Source organism: Spermophilus citellus (genome assembly GCF_964194105.1).
Source record: "Spermophilus citellus genome assembly, chromosome: 4".
Classification (NCBI taxonomy): Eukaryota; Metazoa; Chordata; class Mammalia; order Rodentia; family Sciuridae; genus Spermophilus; species Spermophilus citellus.
The window spans coordinates 57,097,034-57,117,666 of NC_138185.1; positions in this window are offsets into that span (position 1 = coordinate 57,097,034).

Below are 20,633 nucleotides of genomic sequence, written 5' to 3' on the forward strand. Positions count from 1 at the left end.
GAAAGGTAGTGAGCTCTACATATTTGCCAAGGGAAGAACGTGGACTATCACTTCACTGTCCTCTTCTGAAATTAGAATCCATAAGCCTTGTGGGAAAAGAGAAAATATAGTCTCAGTTGTGCAGCAACTGAGGCCATCCCCCCTCCATTGCCAAAACAGCAGGAGAGAGATTTTATAAATATTTCTGATGTAAGCCCTGTTGCTTCTATGCATGTGCAGGAATACATATTTAGTGAAAATTTTATTTGTAAAGCACTGTTTACAACTATTTAAAAATCAATTTATATTTACACAAATGCTGTCTAGTGTCACTGGGGCTTAGATCCAGCCCTTTGGTTCTTCAAACCTAATAGCAAAATACGCCAAGGAAAATGACATCTCCGTGCCTTCCAACATTCATATTCAGGCAGGTGCCAGGGGCCATCACTTTTCATATTAAGGTAATCCACATTTGTTTATATCTCTAGCACCCAAGGAAAACGAAACTGCATCCTTGATGAATAAATTGTATTTCTCTGCAAGAGAAAAGACATACAGTGAGGCAGTTAAATGTCAGGAAAAATCACGTTCAAAAGCCCTGCTGAAATTAAAAGGATGCTATGAGATGTGACATTCTTAACTTCATCGCTAGGCAGTAATTGTTAATTAGATTAATTACTGTCCGGTACGCTGAGCTGGAAACTTCATTTTCGTGCATTAAGGTGTGAGGTCAGCCGCTTTGCCTGCTTGGGACTGATCTTGGAGTTTCAGAAGTAGTTACAAGGAGGAAGCAGAGCCTTAAGATTACTGCAGCCACTGCAGGAAAAGAGAAAATATAGTCTCCAAAGCCTTCAAGTGTCTGTGCTTCTTCCACAAACCCACTTGTCGATTAAATTCAAGCATTCCTCCTGCCTGAGTTCCCCAAGCTTCAAACCCGTCTCAATAAACTGTGTGAGATCTTAGCCCTTCTAAGAAATGAATCATATTTTCTCTGTCGTACTGGATCGCCGTTGACTACTAATTCACCCAGTATCGATCTCAAGTCCATATTTCTTACAGTTTAGATGGGAAATTATCTCATGCTATTAAAATGCTGCCAAGTTGCAGAGACTCTTACAATCCCTGTACCCAGAGGCCAAGTTCATCGTCGTGAAGCATGCAGAATTGGGCATTGAGACCTGACTTTTTGCCTCTTTCTTTCTTGTTGCCTCTTTCTTTCTTGTGTCAAGAGGCCTTATTATTTGGGGGAGGGAGAGAATTCATGCGCTAATAGGACTGAAAGCAGGTACATAAAGATATATCATCTCTAGAGAAACTTGCCAAATCACCTTATTCTAATATTTTCTCTGGTCTTGGAAATTTAAAAAAGAACCTTATTAAAAATACTCCTTGGTACTGAGATTTTATTTTTCTTTTTCTGAAATGTAGACAATGTGAAAAAGGGGAGACATAAAAAATAAGTTTTCCCAATTATAAATGTAATATATGTTCATTACAGAGGATATGAACAACTTAGAGAAGCATAAATTAAGAAGTAAAATGGGCTCACAGCCTTATATCTTAGGAGTTGTTGTTGCTAACCTCATAATTTTGGAAGGAGTAACATATAATATTCAAGGGCATAGGCTCTGACCCTACATGCTTTGGGTGCGACTTTATTTACCCCGTGTGACTCTGTGCTATTTGCTCATTTGCATTATGGGGACATCAGGGATAACTTGAGAGGCAATGTGAGGAATAAATGAGATGACTCATGTGGAAAATCTACCTTGGTTCTTAGCACAGTGGAAGCATCTGGGGTAAGAAGCTATCACCAATTGATATCTCTATTAGCATCCTCTCTCTCTCTAAGCAGGCATGGAACTGCATATGTGTGACAGGAGTTTTTAAGGGTTGGCCACCATGTCAAAGAAGTGTTGATCAGACATTTTATATATTTCATATACTGAGGCAGCTGAATTTAATGTACTTGTCATATGACTTTATTGAATCACAGTAATTTATATTGTTGCATAAATCATAAGTCTGAATAGGAAATGGAGGTTCATTGTTTCCTCGGGCAGCTGAGAGAGCGATTCTACAGCAGCTCATGGAAATGAAGTCAGATGCATTATGGGATGGAGAGGGCCAACTTGGCTCCAGACATGAGGCTCCTATTAGGTTGGGAAATGAAAACAAACCTTACCTGTACCTTTACCAGTGGGATGGTTGTAGAAGCAAAGAAAAAAAGAGTGAGGAAAGAGCTCCCAGTCCCACCACCTGAATGTTAACAGAGGTTCTATTGAAAGCACCACCTCACTAAGATTTGAACCTGTGACCTATGAAACATGAAGCAGCCCTGCTGCCCAAGCTCCTGGAAAAGATTTTGCACTGGTGGGTGGAATCAAATTGGCCCCAACTGGCATCCAGCCAAGGCCCCAGGGAGAATGGTTACTTTTTCTTTGAGGTAGAATTGGTGGGAGGGAACGTCCAAGTTGCTGTAATGATTATCTTTTCAAGAACCAACATTGGGAGGCAGAGTGTAATTATCTAGGTTGAAATATAGCCAAGACCTTGGGTTAATATCTTTGCTTTTGTAAGATGTGCCAAAGAGTTGTTAATGACCCTCTGGGTTAAGACCTAGGTTTGCAAGAAAGAAGAGACTGAAAGAAGAGAGGGTGTTAGACTAGAAAGAAGCAGCTTGATGTTCCCAACCTTTTCATCAGGCTTTGCTTTGATGCTGTCTCAGAGGGACAAGCAACAGCACTGGGGTGACCTTGAGGCCTTTCTGATCTAGTTCGTATACTGACCCATTCTGAAGCTATTCATTGGGGTTTATGTTAAGTTTGAGGATCCTCGTTTAAGGGCGCAAGGGAACAATATCAAATTGATTGGGAATAACTTATTTTTCCTTGCCAACAGAAGACCTGGAATGGTCTCCAAGAGCAGTAATTTTGGAACCTGGCAGCTTCAACGGGCCAGTTTCAAGAGTGTTTAAAACAGCCTGCCTCCTCACCCAGACCCCTGGTGTCCTTCCCTGTTTCCCTTTCAGTCTGTCTTTCATTTGTACCCCTCCATAATATTTTTCACATTATTTCTGATATATTTTGGTAAAAGCTCATTCCCTAATACATGGAAATGTTTGCCCAGATCATGAATGCACACATGTTTTTTCAACACATCTGTATATTATCATGCACACACTAAGTTCAGACAAGAAAACATGCTCACACCATACCATGCTCCTTCCTACCACCTTCATTATCTGGGAGGTGGTTGGTCAGACTGTGTCATTACACAGATGAGGAAAGTGAGGCCAAAGATATTGAATAATTTGCCCAAGATTCACTGATAGAAAGTGGTAGAGCTGGGTGTGAGCCCACCATGACCCATCTTCTTACATTAACAACGGAAAGGTGGAGCCTTCTTAGCTGTTATCTTTTCACATTGTATGCACAGTAGAAACAATAAACCTCTATCACTATGCCCTTGGTTTCCTATAGTAGATCAGACTTTCACTTAAACCAGGGAGTTATGTGTTTGCCATATGCTGGAGAGAAGCCTTGTATTCTTTGGCAAGGCTGCCCTTGAAATACTGCCTCTCTCTGGCTTTTCCAACACGGATGAGTCCCTGGGACTCCTGGCTCCTGCCCTGCTGTATTCTGACTCCTGGACCCTCTCCATCTCCCTGTACTGGATGAACCAATTTTTTTTTTTTTTCCCTGACAGCCTGCCCCCATCTGTTTAACTTACCCCATCTCATCAGGATGTCTTTTTGATTTAAGGCCAAGCCTTCTCTCCCGGGTCAGAAGGGGGCCTCCTCTGGGAGTCCGGCTGCTTTTTGCATTCTCCTTCTTCGCCATTGCAGGGGCTGCTTCTCAGGAATGACATGCCTCTCCTCACACCACACCTCGTTTGGTGCCTTTGTTTTCTCGTTTCTTTTCCAAGTCCTGGCAACTGAATAGCACCTCAACACAGTTATAAACTTCGACCACAAGTTGTCACTGATGTTTTCCAGGATCGAAACAGCCTTATTTTCTTCACCTTTTTCCATCTGAGGCTAAATGTCATCCCTGGAACAGCCCGGGAAAGGCTGGCAAAGTACTGACTATGGAGGGGAGACCCCATTCTGGCTAGAGGAGAGGTAAGGTCTCTGAGCCATAAAATGGTAAAGGAAACAAAGAGGAGCCAAGCTCCCATGGTGTGCATTCGCCACCATTCACACGCTCCTTTATTCAATAGACATTTATGAAGCACGGACTTCTTAATGGGGCAAGCAGAGTGCTAGGTGCCAGGATTGTAATGTGCAATAAGACATGGCTCCCACGCTGGAGAAATAAGAGAGTAATGTGGTTACTTTGACAAGAGTAAGGACTGGGTGGCAAGCACATTTCAAAATAAAACAAGAGGCACAGATTTGTGGGCATTTCACAATGGGGGAATCACTTAATAAAACCAACCCCAGTAAAATTGGAGCTCAGGAGTCCAGTGTTTTGAAGGATAAAACACTTGAATTTCAGTAATTAAGGGAAAGTGTGCTCAGGCCATGGTAACAGCATCCAGGAAAGCCCAGGGAAGAGAGAGCACATTGCAAAGAGAGGAGAGAGATGAGGCAGGAGCAAAAGGTGCTTTGGAAGAAAAGAGGAGCCTCTGAAGGCTTTGGCTAGATTTGTGCTGCAGGTGACGAGGAAGCAAGGAGAATTGGGGGGTAGTGTCATTCTTTCAGGGGAGGAGAGAGGAGTACCTACGCCATTATGGTCGCAGTGGGAATGGGAGCCAAGTGAGAGGTTTATCAGAGGCTGAAGCTACATTGCCCAGGACTGATTGATGAGTAACTGAGAGGATGGATTCAAGGAGACTCTATTCCTGTCCAGGGGAATCTCTGGATGGTGAATGGTGCCATTTTGGGAGATAGGACATGTGGGCATTGGTCTGGTGGGGTGAGGAAAATCATCACTTTAGATATGTACATTAAGCTATAGAGATTTTTGGACAGGTAGACATGAGTTTAGTAGATAAGTCTGACCTGAAGTCTATTCTCCTAAGCACATACACAGTATAACTGCATGGTAACACTGGCCATTCCCTTTTGAAAGATAAAACACTTGACTTTCAGTAATTAAGTGGACTTCCAAGTGTCAAGGTAGGGATTTGAATTATAATTCTGTAAATTAAGGATTTAAGGAAAAGAAAGTGCTTGGCAACAGACAAAACAGAAACATAATAGCTATAAGTAAGAAAGCTTTACTCTTAATTTTCTTTATTAATATTTGATAAAAATATTTAACTGGTCATAAAATAATAAATGTTCATAGTAGAAAATGTAACAACACAGAAATAAAAATAAACTACTTTCTTGTCTGTAAAGCTGCTTAGAGGCCAGAATTTTGTCTCTGTTGTTTACTGCTTCCCTGAAATGTGGGAGACTGAGTCATTGGGACATTGAATGAATGGAAAGTGATCCATAATCCCATGACCTAAAGATAGATATTTTTATATTTTGGTGGCTGTTTCTTCAAAGATCAGATAAATAGACAGACAGATGCACAAAATACACAAAACTAAGATTATGTATCTTCTGTCCATCTGCCTGCAGGATTCAGTGACTAGCTTATTTCATAACCTATTATCCTTTCCTGCTAGGCTGAAAATGTTTTCCTCTGGGCTGGGGGTTGATTTTTCTCTCCCCAGTGAAAGATTATTTCCCTGTAGTTTGGATTTGGATTTGGGGTGCCCACTTTATACCTTCACTCTTTTGCCTCTCTCCCCACTTCTCAGAGCTTGGAGAACTCCAACAAAGCTCAGAGAATACATTTCTACCATAATGAAAGTCGTAGACACACTTTACAGAGAGGGAGTGAGGTCCCATCTACATACAGGACATCGAACTGTACTCTGTTTAGACTGTTTTCTTCTGTGGCTTATTTCCTTATCATGAGACCTCAGGTGGCCTGATTTGGCTTTGGGAGATCTCTATTGGGGAACCCACACCCACAAAGCTGCCAAGTCCATTATATGCAAGGTTTGGAAGTGATCATCTGGTTCCTTCTGTGAAAATTTCCCCAGATTATCATGCCTTCCCCTGATTTCCAATAAACCCTTCCTTTCTAAGCTATGTTTATTTTGTTTATTTGTTTTTATGTGGTGCTCAACACAAACCCAGTGCCTCACAAGTGCTAAGCAAGCACTCTACCGCTGAGCTACAACCCCAGTCCTTCTAATGGCCGTGAGCTACCAACTCTAACACATGTGAAGAATCCAATTTTCTTTGAATTGAAAAAAAAAAAGGAAAACTACGGTTAGTGAGTTTTCATTGTTAATTTGCCTTTTATAAAATATAAAAGCTCTTGGTTATTGCAGTCTAAACACATATCCACCTTACTGTGAGGAGCTTAGGCTGTGGAATGCTAATCATTCTGACCAAGTGTCCAGAATAAAATTGCTCCGTGTTCACATTTTACTAATGGAGAATCAAATAAAAGATAAGAAACTGTTTATGATCACAGGACCCTGGGAAATCATCTTAGTTTGTCCATTCTTTACAGCTGAAGGTACTGAGTCCCAGAGTGGCCCAAGGTCATGCTCATCCCCAGGGCTATCCTCAGAATTCCAGCCTAGCCCAGTGTGCTCACTACATAGAAGGGGATTTCTATAGGAAGTCTCAAGTGTGCTGAGCCTCAGAAGCATCACCTCCTCTGCCCAGCTCAGGCCTCAAGGTGGAGGCTTTCCAAGGTCCCAGTAGATCTGCACCTTCCCCTACAACTTACTCCAAGACCCAGAGCATAGTACATAAGCCCAGACTGGGATTCCTATCCACAGTGTAAGAATCCCCTCCTCCAGCCAGTCACATCCATCTGAAAAAGCTGGAGTAATATAATATCTCAAGAGCCCCAAGAGATAGATAATAGGGATATTTTACTATCAAGAAACTGAAACTTGGTGGACTGAAATTACTTGCTTGTTGGAAGGGTGGTGGGAATAGGGGCCCTGCATTCAATATCAAGTTTCTTTGAAAGATATATGTTTCTTTATCCAAAGAGTAACTACCGCCATTTATAGTTCTATACCAGACTTCCAATGGTTCTATGTGAGGTTTTATGCTAAGGACTCCACAGGTGTCAGTTAATTTAATCCTCACAATGCACACAAAGTCTTAGTTCTGGTCTTGGTCAGCTACTGGTCACTCTATCATAGGGAAAAGAATCTCTTTGTCTTTGGTCCTTTCCTCTGTATTGTAAAGGCTTAGATATATAATTTCTAAGGGCTTTCTCACCCTGGATGTTCTCTGAGGTAAGATACTAAAGATCTTCCCTGTCAATTAACTTCTATGTCCCAAAATATGTTTTGCAAAATTAAGTTTTTGTTTATCAGATGCTATAGAATAAATATAGGTTTAGTCTACATGTTTGAGATTTAAGTGTGAAACCGGGTTCAGTTTTACAGACTATTGAGTCAGTAGTGAAATCCAAATACCTAGATATTTTACTAACTTTACAGTTTTTGTTCAGAAATTCACCTGGATGAAGGCAGAACCCAAACACAAAGCTGCCAGTTACCCTTTGGATGAGCTGGGATCCTTTGCTTGTCCATTCACAGCTTTGTCCTTCTGAGCATCATGATGAATGTTCCATAAGGGATGGTCCCTCACCCTTAAGCAATTACCATCTTGAGTAGAACACTTTCTACTTTGGTTTTGCACATCCCAATATGCAGGCAGTTTGGGAGCAAATGTGTAAGAGCTTTCTTTAAAAACGAGGAAGGGCCAAGAGTCTCATCAAAAGAGCAATTGAATTAGGAACTTCCTAATGCCAGGACTTAAATCATCCTGGCAAATTGTTTTTCTGCTTGTTTGTTTTCTAGTGTTTAAAGTTTGGTGATGGATTGCCATTGAATGTAAAGAGTTGGAGCTTAAGATATTTACCTAATTGCTGGAATGATTAAAAGCATCTATTCTCTACAAATAATGGGTCTTATTCTGAGAGTATTGACTGAAACAAAGGACTTCAAGCTCTGAGGAAGAACTCCATGGTTTACAAGTTCTCTTTCCACTCCTCATCAGTGGAATTGGAGGTTACAGAGAAGATATTGTTTATGAATAGCCATGAAACTCTTTCCTCAGTCTTCTCTCCCTTTGTGAGCAGACATATTCCTTGAGAAAGCTTTATAATCTTCCTTGAAATTTTTTAAATTCAGGTAAATCTAGGATTTAATACTGTTCATTAATTATACCTCATGTAACCCTTTCTGGTGGTGGCTTTATTATATTCTCACAGTGGATTAAAGGAACAAAAAACAAAGAGTTTTCCTGACTTACCCCAAATTCATCCAGTTTTAAGTAAAAGTAGAAGAGCCACAATTCATCACTGCCCCCCCCCTCTTTCTCTGGTACCAGGGAATGAACCCAGGAGAACTTAACCACTGAGCCACATCCTCAGCCCTTTACATATTTTATTCAGAGACAGGCTCTTGCTAAGTTGCTTAGGGCCTCACTAAATTTCTGAGGCTGACTTTGAGCTCACAATCTTCCTGCCTCAGCCTCCAGAGCTGCTGAGATTACAGAGTATACCACTGTAGCCAGCATTTTTCTTCTTTGAAGGTTTCTGTGAGTGCTAGTTTTGTGTCACCATGACAAAAATACTTGACATGAACAACTTAGAGAAGGGAAAGTTCATCTTGTTCCAGAAATTCAGCCTACAGTGAGTTGAGTCCACTGCTGTGTGCCCAACCTGAGGCTGACACACATGGCGGAGTTGTGTCAGGAAGCAGAGAAGGAGAGGAGGAAGATGAAGCAGGGGTGTATTTTAAAATTGATTTATACATTTTTAAAGCTGTAGATATTAAAATCAAGTGAAATGTGATGTTATGGGTTGGATAACTGTTCCACCCAAAACTCCTTGTGAGAGGTGGGGTCTGTGGGGGGATATTTCGTCATTAGGGGACATACCTTTGGGGAGGTATTGGGACCCCAGCCCTTTCTTCTCTATTTTCTTTTACTTTCTGGCTGCCATGAAATGAAAAGGCCTTATCTGCTGTGCAGGCTTTTGCCCTGAGGTACTTTGCTGCCACAGGCCCAAAGCAACAAGGCCATGTGACCCTGGACTGAAGCCTCTAAAACTGTGAAGTAAATTTTTCCTTCTTTTAAGTTGGTTCTCTTATACTTTGTCATAGTAATTGAAAGGTGATAACACACTAGTTAAAACAAATCACAGTGCAAAAGTTATGAGGATGCACACTTGATGCCTTGAATAGAAACTTCAAGTTTTTAACTTTTATTCTATGTTGAGTTCTTTAGTTTTTAATTTGAAGTCAATTTCTATAAAAAGGGAAGAACATGGCTTCATTCAAAATATGAATAGAGAAAATAATCAGTGCCATGTATTTTTATTTTAAAACAATGCCTAACTTGGTAACCTTCATATGCTGAGTCATATGCTATTACAAATCCAGTTTCATGACACTATTTTTATTTTTTCTCCCTTGTGTTATATAAAAAGCATCTAGCAGGAGGCTGAGGATGGTCCTTCAACCATAAAATCACACCAGACACATTTTTAAGGGTCTTCATGTAGTAAGCAAATGATTGTCCATGTTATTTAGCTTAAATGCTGGCAGGAATTGATTCTTTGCCTTTGCATCTCACCAGCCCCTAATATAGGTATTGGACATAGTGGTACTCCATAAACATAGGCTGAAGTCGTGCTGATGGGTTAATTCTAGAATGCAAAGTTCAAAGCCTAAAAATAGACTTCTACAGAGATATTATTTCTGTGCTATTATAATATGAGTTCAGATCATGACTGTTACGGTCTGAATGTTGTATTCCCTCAAAATTCTTGTTAAAATAAAATCACTGATGTGATGATATTAGGAGATTGGGACCTTGGGAGATTAGCTCATGAGAGTGGAACCCCCATGAATGGAATTTATACAGGAGATCCCAGACAGCTCTCTTGCTCCTTTAGACATGTTAGGATGCAGAGAGAAGGTACTATGTATGAAGCAAGAAATGGGCCTACCAGATACCAAATTTGCCAGTGCCTTGATTTTGTACTTCTGAGCCTTGGGAAGTATGAGAAATAAACTTCTGTTTTTGTAAATCACTCAGCTTAATGTCTGTTGTTGTAGCAGCCCCAAAGGGCTAACATGCCAATTTAAACTCAAGCCAGAATAGTGACAGGGCCACAGTAGATGGCTGAGTTGAAAAGGACTCTCCTTTATTTCCTGAATTTTTTCAGCACCAAGTTCTGTCTCATCTTCTCTCAGATACTTGAAAGTAGAAACTAACAGAACTTATTTGTTTCAAAACAAATCAACCTGTGATAAAAGCCATTTGGAAATTAATTGATCAAAATGGTAACTTGAGCCTACTATTTGTTTTAGTGGGACTTCCTGGCAGCAATTTTGTACTCTACCCCAGTATAATAGCAACTCGGAACTACTCTTTAGTTTTAGCTACACTTGATATATTTTTTAATTATCCTGGTCCATAAATAGTGAATAGGAAATGAACTGATTTCTACACTGAAATTTTAAAAAATGAGTTGTAGATTAGACCTCTGGTGATAGATCTCTGGATTATGGATGACTCATGTTGTACATGGGGACTTTGGCCTTTTCTAATACTTTTTAAGTGTTAGTCTACTCAACAAGACAACTGGCTACAAAGACAGCAGCCTCCTGGTATGCCAGAGGTTCCCTCTGATCTAACTCTTTTTGGAGGAGGCCAATTAAAGTTTCATTGATTTATTTATAATTCTGCAAAAACAAATTTCCATCCTTTCATCCACGGAGATGAACAATAAGAAACAGTGAATTGAGTGTTGTGGGTAGCCTTGATTTGCAGTTGTCACACCTGGGCCAATGCAGACAGGTGCAGTGACCTTGTTACTTGTGTTCTGAGGCCTCAGCTTTCCTTCTGAACCTAGTTTGAGGATAGGTCTGAAACAGCCCCGTCCCCTCTCATTAGGACTTACAACATACATGTGAAGTACAATCTCTTTCTCCCCAACTCTATAATACTGACTTCCCTTGGAAACATTTTCTAAAGCATGGCAGAAAAATAAGAAATTTAGGACATTTTTTTCTATCTGTAGCATATGCTTCAAGTATATTTTCACTCTTCAGAGCTACGTGCGGCATTATTTTTATGTTCACAGAGAAAAATTAACTGCACATTTCTAAAGTTCTGATTTTTTGTTTGCCTGTTTAGAAGCTGTTGTGATGTTTATAAATATTCCCAAACAAATAGCTGCATGTGAGTTTTTTGTGAATAACAATTGTTTGAGAAAAAAGCAAAAGGAAATATTCAAAGCAGAGTCATCTTTGCTTCCTCAAAGTAAGGAACCTGCCTAGAGAATGCATTTTGGAATTACAGAAACAAGCCCATTTCGTTGCAGTTTCTATCCCAAGTGAAGGTCAGCTTTTCACCTCTCCATATTAATTTTTATGGGCGAGTTACAGATTTCAAGAAAGAGAGGAAGGGGGCTTTAGTAATGGAGAGGTAGAATGACCCCACTTTGAAGAGCAGGGAGGGAGTTTTTAAACCATGGCAATTGATTTTATTTTCAGCTTAAAGGCTCTCATCACTAACTAAATGGGTATACAAATTAATGGAGCTTTTTCTGTCACTGGTGGATTAAGCCCTACAGACAACATCTGATGGTTACATAAAACCAGTTTGCTTATTATCGGCAGTAGAAGGATTTATAGTGCTTGGGTCATTTGTTAACTCACATCTCTTTTCTCTATCACTCTGAGATCAAAGAAGAGAGAAATAGGATTAATAAACATTGGAACGAGATTTTCCCCCCCTTGGAGGACGTAGCTCATCACACTGTGCTCTTTATTAGCATTTTTCTTGAAAGTCCTGCTTCCTGTCTAAAAATCAGTGCTTCTTTTGGCATTGAAAGCTTGAGGACTGGAATTGTTGGAGTACATCAAGGAGAACAAGTCAAACTTGGGCTCTAGAGGCAATAAAGACACTGGTATGGATGACAGACAGAGAGGAAGCTTGTCAGGAAGGCTGACCCAGTGGTCCTAGAAAGCAGAGCTGTTGTGATGTTCTGGCTTTCTCTGTTTTGATCATACGTTCCTTCCATCATGGCTAAAGGTTCAGATCCTGCATGCTAGTGAACAGTGAGGATGTAATGAACTCACTTTTGAACTAGGCCTTATGTATACACAGTTCCTTTGCAGGTGCCCCCTGTCTGGTCTTTGCCACAGAACTGTTGTGGTCTCACAGGAGACCTGGGGCTCAGTTCCCACAGCTGTGCAACCAGCCTGGAGCAGTTACATGGGAGGCTAGACCATTCACTCCAAACCTGAGTTCTTCCTAGGTCACTGTGTTTCTTTGAACCGTAGGGCAAGGGAGGCGGGTTTGGGGCCCAGCTGCACCCTTTTTTCACCCTCTGGATTTTCATTCATCTATTATCAGACCCAATTTGGGGAAATTAGGATTTATAAAGGAACCTAAACTGACATGGGGTCAAGTTGCACAGCTTCTCCACAAGTATGTAAGTAAGCTATATCTGATAGGGTAAGGATTCAGTTCAAGCTTTACATTCAGAGAACTAGAAACACAGGGTATCAAAATATCCTTCAATCATGGGCTAGCCATGTCATACATCTTTTAAAATTAAATATTCATGTTCCTAGTATCTGTAGTAGTAAAGTCCTCTATGATTAAAAACATAACTCCCGTGTATTTATTATTTATGATGTGAGTAGTACAATACTTTATTTTTACTATTTGTTATAGTAAGAAAGTAATTGATTTTATTTTAGGTAATTTGTTTTTCTAAAAGTAAAAACACTCAAATAATTCACCCACAACCTAACATCATTACTTTAGCATATATACTTTTAAATAATTAGCTGATGTTTGTATCCTATCTAAAATATTTTTCATATTGGGTCATGATATGAGATGTTATATGAAAGGAATAATTTCTAAAAAGGAAGAATTTTTGTATGTTGATTTACAGTTCTTGAGATATAAATATCTTATCAAGAAGAGGTTTATTAAGGAATAATTACAATAAATTACATGTATGTAAAATTTACAGTTTGTTATGTTTAACCTTGTGAAACCATGAGAACAATTTGGATAATGAGTTTATCTATTGCTCCCAAGAGATTTTTTGTGCTCTTTCTTAATCTCTCCCTTTTTGTTCATCTCTTATACAAAAACTTATTTATTTTAATACTATAATTTATATTTACTAGAATTTCATTAAAAAAGTAATCTTATAGTAGGATCTTTTTTTATATAATTTCATTCACTCAGCATAATTATTTTTTGATTCATTAATATTATATATATCAATAATTCTTTTTATTGCTGAATAATGTTCTGTTTTCTCAATATACTATAATTTGTGTATTAACTTATGTATTCATGGAAACCTGGATTATTTCCAGGTTTTGGCCATTAATTCAAGTTTTTGTATGGATATATACTGTTATGGGGAGCCACGTCAGAAAACACTCTAAGTCTGAATTCAAATCAAAGAGAGCTTTATTTAGCCAAGGACTGTCACCCACCTGTAGAAACTGAAGCTCTGTGGGAGAACAGCAATTTCCTGGCCTGTGGCTTAGGAATTTAAGGATGTAAACCACAGCTCAGGTACTTTCCTTAGCATCATGCAAGCAATCCAACAATCCAATCATAGAAGCTAAGACAGCAATTAGCACAGCAACTCAAGACAATGCATCTTGGGTTTGAGCAGGTGTATCCCGAGTTAGAACAGGAGCAGGTGGTTAGCGGGGGCAAGAATCTACTTCAAAGTCTTAGGTCACCAAGACCACCATATCCCAGGTTGAGTATATTTTGTGGGGCACAAAGTACAGAAAATAATATATTATAAGAAAACAGCTTTCATTTCAGTTTCTCAGAAACAGCTCTTGTAGCAGTTTTTTATAGAAGGCAGCAAAATGGAGTCTAAGGCCTGTCTATGGCAGTTCTTGCTTTATAATTGTCTTATCTCAAATCTTATAACTATAATCTATATTTTTTACTAATATATAACCTATAATTTACACTCTTATTGATTATATTTATCAGTTCACACCACAATAATACTTGATTTATCTCAGGAATTACTGAAAAAGTGGCATTTCTGGGTTAAATTGTAGGTCAGTACTTAACATTTTAAGAAATTACCAAACTATTTTTTCAAAGTGATTCTATCTTTGTGGATTCTCATCAAAGTGTCTGAGAGTTACAGCCCTCCACATCTTGAATGGCCTGAGAAATGGTCAGTCTTTTACATTTTATCCAGTCTTACAGGTGTGTAAGCATTTTTTTTTACTGTAGTTTTAATTTGCATTTCCCTAATGACTACTGATGTTGGACACTTATTTGTCTTGTACGGTATCATTGAGGAAATAACATTTCAAATATCATGTGCACTAAAAATTAGTTATTTCCTTAATGCCAAGTTCTTAAAGATGTTTGTATGTTCTGGATGCAAGTCCATTATTTGATATGCAATTTATGAATATTTTTTCCATACTTGTGGCTTGTCTTCATTTTCTTAACTGAATCTCTCTCTCTCTCTCTCTCTCTCTCTCTCTCTCTCTCTCTCTCTCTCTCTATCTCTCTCTCTCTCTCTCTCTCTCTCTTTCTCTCGGTGTGGGTTACCAGGGATTGAACTCAGGGGCTCTCAACCACTGAGCCAAATCCCCAGCCTTATTTTGTATTTTATTTAGAGACAGGGTCTCACTGAGTTTTTTAGCACCTCTTTTGCTGAGACTGACTTTGAACTCATGATCCTCCTGTCTCAGCCCCCTGAGCCACTGAAATTATAGGCATGGGCCACCATGCCAGGCTGCATCTTTTTTAAATATTGTAGCATATCTTTCAAGTAGTTCACACAGTAAGAATCCTTAAGCACTTCATATGTAGGTTTGCATGTTAGAAAACAGCAAACAGAGGATGTATCAAAGCCAGAGATCAGTATAGTCCTTGTTTGACATAGTGTTGGATGGATTATTATACTACTGTTATCTTTGAGCCATTGTCTTGGAACAAAATATAGGTTTTGCCTATATTGGGAAAATATATCTTTAATTTTTCATTATTAAATCTATAGGCACAGCTAAATTATATTAATTGAAAATGTGTTACCACTGCTGAGCCTATGTATTATCTATAAACTTGAAATACAGTTGGTCCCCAACTTACCATGGTTTGACTTGCAGTGGCTCAACTTCACAATGGTGTTAAGTGAGTACACATCCAGTTGACATCAGACTTTGAATCTGAATCTCTTCTCAGGCTAGCAATATACGTCTGATTCTTGACGCTGGATCTTGGTAGTAAGCTGCAACTCCCAGTCAGATCAAAGTGGGAAACAACCAGTATTCAACAATGCACTGTGTTGCAAAGCTAAGATCTTCAGAAGGTTAGGTGCATTAAATGCATGGTTGACTTAGGATATTTTCAAATTACCATGGATTTTTTGGTATTGTTCAATGATATTTATAAAACACTCTACTCCAGGAACAGAACACTCATTCTTTTTGAACACAAATTAACAGTTACTATGGTATGCCATATTCTTCATTCCCTGGATACCTTACTTGGTCATGGTGTATTGTCCCTTTTGTTCATTGCTAGATTTGGTTGCTAACAACTTTTGGGAATTTTTGTGTCTAGATACATAATTACATTTCAATAACTGATTGTCTTTTGTTTTGGAACCAGGGCAAGACTGGCCTCATAGAAGGAATTAGGTAGTATTTCCTCTCCATCTGTTTTCTGGAAAGGTTTGTGAAGGAAGATGTTAATTCATTTAAAAATTGTTTAATTTAAAAAGAGTGCCAGCAAAGTCATATGATTTGGGCCTTATTTTTCCTGGGAACGTATACAGTTATTAACTCAATCTTTAACTTGCTAAAGACTTATTTCAATTTTTTTAATGTTGGGTCAGTTTTTGAGTAGTGTGTCTTTTTAGGAATTTTCCCCTTTCATCTAGGTTTTTTAATTTGTCAGCATACAGTTGTTCATATTTTCTTATAAATTCCTCTTATTTCTGTAAGGTTGGTAGTTATGTCCCTTTTTACTATTGGTTTTAATAATTTGAATATTTCTATCACTGTTTCTGTGTCTCTATCCAATCAAGCTAAAGATTTTCCAATATTAATCTTTCTAAAGAATTAACTTGAAGCAGCATTGATTTTCCTGAGCTGTTTTTCTATTCCCTATTTCTATTTAAATTTCATTGTTTTACTTCTTCTGTTTGTTTTAGGTTTAGTGTATGTTTCTTTTTTTTTCCATTTTCTTAAGATAAAAGGTTAGGTTATTCATTAGTCATTTGAGATATTTCTGTTTTTTGTTTGTTTGCTTTTATTTTAGGGGATTGAGCCCAGGGCACCACTGAGCTACATCCCCAGCCCTTTTTGGTTTTTATTTTGAGGCAGGGTCTTGCTAAGTTGCTCAGAGCCTCGTTAAGTTGCTGAGGATGTCTTTGAACTTGTGATTCTCTTGGCCTCAGCCTTCTGAGTTGCTGGAATTACAGGTATACACCACCATGCCACACTTTTTATTGTTAACATGGATATTTACAACAATAAATAGCCTTCAAAATATTCTTTAATAATACTCTATAAATTTTGTTATTTTGTTTTTTCATTTTTGTTCATCTCAAATTATATTTCTTTGGAGATTTCTTGTTGGTCATTTAGAAATGTTTTACTATCTACACATTTGGAAATTTTAAAATTTCCTCTTGTTATAAATTTCTAATTTCATTCCATTTGTTTTGAGAGCATGTTTTGTATTATTACAATTGTTTTAAATTCATTAAAGCTGGAAACTGATCCATGGGTACCTAAGAGTGTATATTAGGGTTTTTTTGAGGGAAAGTTTTCAGTTGTTAAGTATAGTTGGTTTATAGTGTTATCTGTCTCTTCTATATCTTTCTTATAGATATTCTATCAATTATTAAAAATGGCATATTAAAGACTTACCTATTATTGTTTGATCATCTGTTTTCTTCTTTAATAATGTCAGTTTTTGCCTATTTTACTTCTGAGCTTGCTTGTTAGATGGCTACGTCCTTTTATCTTTATGATGTGTCCTGTTTTTCCTGACAATTTTTCTTTTAAAAAGTCTTTTTTGCCTACTATTAGTTTAACATTGTTTTTTTTTTTGTTATTATTTGTATTATACATCTCTTTCCATACTCTCATTACCAAACTACTCATGTCTTTGAATCTAAAGTGTGACACTTGTGGACAATAGAGTTGGAGCATGTTTTGCTTTATCCACATTGACTGTAAATACCTACATTTACATTTACCCTTAATGTAATTACTGATAGCATCTGAGATATACTAACCATTTTGTTATTTACTTTGTATAAATTTTATGTCATTTTTATTCCTGTATTCTTTTATGGTGGTTTCTTTTTGTTACATAGATATTTTCTAGTGTCATATTTTAATTTCCTTGTTGTTTAGTATTCCAAACATTTCAGTTATTTTACTATTATTGGAACTGAGATACAACTCCAGTTGTATCTTAACTAGAAAATTTTAAAATATTATTGCCTTAAACATCACATTTTAATTAGTTAAAAGCCATTAGTACCCTTGTGTAATTAGATTATTTTTTAGTTGTATTTTCAATCAAATAGCAAGAATTACAAATAAAAATATGATGAGAGATTGGTAGTATAGCTCAGTAAGAGCATTTACCTTAACACGCATGAGGCCCTGGGTTTCATCTCCAGCACCACAGACAAATAATCAATAATAAAAAAGTGATTTTATTGTTCTTTATGTTTAACTATGAAAGCATATTAATTATATTTGCAGGTTTTTATTTCCTTATCAGGATTAAAGTTACGGTTCAGTGTCGTTTCTTTTTGGCCTAAGGAACTCCTGTTAGTGTGTCTCATAGGGCGTGTCCCTCAGCACTCATCATTCTCTTCTGTCTTTTGAGAGTTTGACTCTGCTATATCTAGGTGTGAGTATCTGGGTTTATCCTACCATTGTTTTCTGAGCTTCTTGGACAAGTAGGCTAATATTTTCATTAAATTTTGGAATTTTGGCTTTTATCAAAATATTCTTTCTGATTCTTTCTCCTGTCTTTGTGGGACTCTCATTGCACTTATATCATTGTGTTCGATGGTTTTTCTCTGGTCTCTGAGGCTCTTTTTATTTTTCTTCCTTCCCTCCCTTCCTCCCTCCCCCTCCCTCCCTCCCTCCCTCCCTCCCTCCCTCCCTTCCTTCCTTCCTTCCTTCCTTCCTTCCTTCCTTCCTTTCTCTTTCTTTCTTTCTTTCTTTCTTTCTTTCTTTCTTTCTTTCTTTCTTTCTTTCTTTCTTTCTTTCTTTCTTTCTTTCTTTCTTTCTTTCTTTCTTTCTTTCTTTTCTCTCTCTCCACAAACTGGACAATGTCACATGAACCATCATCTCTGGGTGGCTGATTCTCTTTTCTAATAACTCAAATCTGCTGTTAAGCTACATAGTGCATTTTAAAAAAATTAGTTATTGTACTTCCCAACTCTAGAATTTCTATTTGATTCTTACAAATTATATCTCTTTAGTGATACATCCTCTTTGTTAAGGTATGTATTCAGCTCTGAGTTGTGTTCCTACAAATTTATATGGGGAAGCCCTGATGTGATGTGTTTTGTTATGGCAGCCTGAGTGGATGGAGGTAACTTAAATTTTCATTCTTTATAGTTTCCTTTAGTTATTTGTGTTTATAATCCGAGACTCAATTATTTATGTAGTTAAGAAATTTTAGACTCTCAAGGAGCGGTTTCTAGAGACTAGATTTTCTTCGTTAAGAGGCATACTTTCTTGCTTCTATGCATGTCTGTGTGAATATTTTGTTGAAAACTGTATATTTGGTATAATGTAACAGCAATTTTAGAAATCAGACTCCTTCCCCCTCCTTAGGGTTTGTTTTTGCATTCTTTTGTTCAGTGCCTTTCCTGTAATATTCTATGCAGTCTGTTGTCTCTGTTGCATGTAACGTCAGTGTCTCTATTCAATGAATTTAGTAGTCAGCTAATAATGGGGAGAACATTCTTCAAATGCTTTGAACTAATAAGTCTTCCACCTTTGGTGAGATATGTTTTCCAACTTGCTCTCAATACCCTGGTAGTTTATAGCTCTGCCTCAGACTACATTTGCTAATAGGGCAGAGTGCAAAAGTCAGCCAGCAGTAGATATTCAGATCTCATGAGGTCTTTGTGTGTACCCGGATGTGTATCCGTACATGTTCAGGAGTGTTATAACCCCAGGAATGTGTCAGAGTTGCACAATGATACCATTGAATATTTCATCCACCACATTTTCCTTTTACATATTTTGGCCAGCCTTTCTCTCTTGTACCAAATTGTGTCACTGTTGCAGGCATGTGGAATGTTGAATAATTGTTGGTAATTGTTTTCATCAAGTGCCGTGGTTGCTAATCTTTTCAACAAAAGGATAAGACCTTTTTTCACTTAATGATCTCTGAGTCATGTCAAATAAACACAAACTCTATGAATGAAGCTCTTTCACTGTGCCACCACCCAGGGAAAAATAGTACAGATCCTTCCAGAATGGGAGATTTGGGGAATTCTAAACCCATTCTTCTCAGTACAGTGACTCCAGGCTATTGGATTCACAGCTACCCCAGTGTTAAGACTGCTAATTTCCAAGGCTTTCCTGGTGCTGCAGAGATAAAGTTAAGTTAAATAGTGGGGAAGCTCTCCCTTCTTACGGATACTCATGTTTTTCTTGAATAAATGCTCCTCTAATCCCTGCAAAACTTTGGTTAATTTTCAGAGATCTGAAAATAAAAGATTTTGACATTGTATTTCAGTGTTATTATAAAGGATAGTAGTTTCTTGTACCCTGACTCTGACAGCCAGAGGAGCTTCTCCCATCTTTTTGATTTTTAATCAGTGCTAAAATGATGTATCTTTCCCTCCCCTTTTACTTCTATTCAATCTGGTATTAAATTTTGAGAAGTGTATTTCCAAATGGTTACAAATTTTGGCTCTTTCTTTTTTTGTCATTTCAGATATCTCTGGGATTTAATTGGGCTGTGTAGGTGATGTGCATTTGATGAGATTGTTGATTTGGTTAGATTTAGATGTTCCACCTGGCTGTGTCTTTTCCTCCTCGACTTGTCAGTTCTTTGTATCCCTTTCTTTCCTTTAATCTCTTCTTTTGGAACAATTAATTTTATTTTTATGATTCCACCTTTGGATTGGCTTATTAGCAGCAGCTCCTCATTTGGTTATTTTGAAGTTGCTTTATGGATTAAAGTATAACTCTAGCTTTTCACAGGTGATCCTCAAGGGATATTATACCATTTTGTGTTTGATGTGAAGCTTTATACCTCATTTCTTCTTGTAATAGCTTTAGCTCCTGATAGTATACATTTTCTTTAATATGTTGTTGAAGTAACACTAAATTGTTACAACTTTAATATATTCTACTGCCATGGAAACCCAAAAAGAATAAATTTTTAAGAAGTTAAAAAATTGATTTGAAAGTGATCTAAATAATTCTAAAATGTGGTATTTTTTTCTCCATGTATATTTTTGGTATTCCTTCTTCCTTTTGTGTTGGTTCACATATTCATTTGGCATCATTTTTCTTTCTGCCTGGAGCATATCCTGTAATAGTTCTTGTCAGAACGGACCTGCTGGTTAGGATGTCTTTCAGTT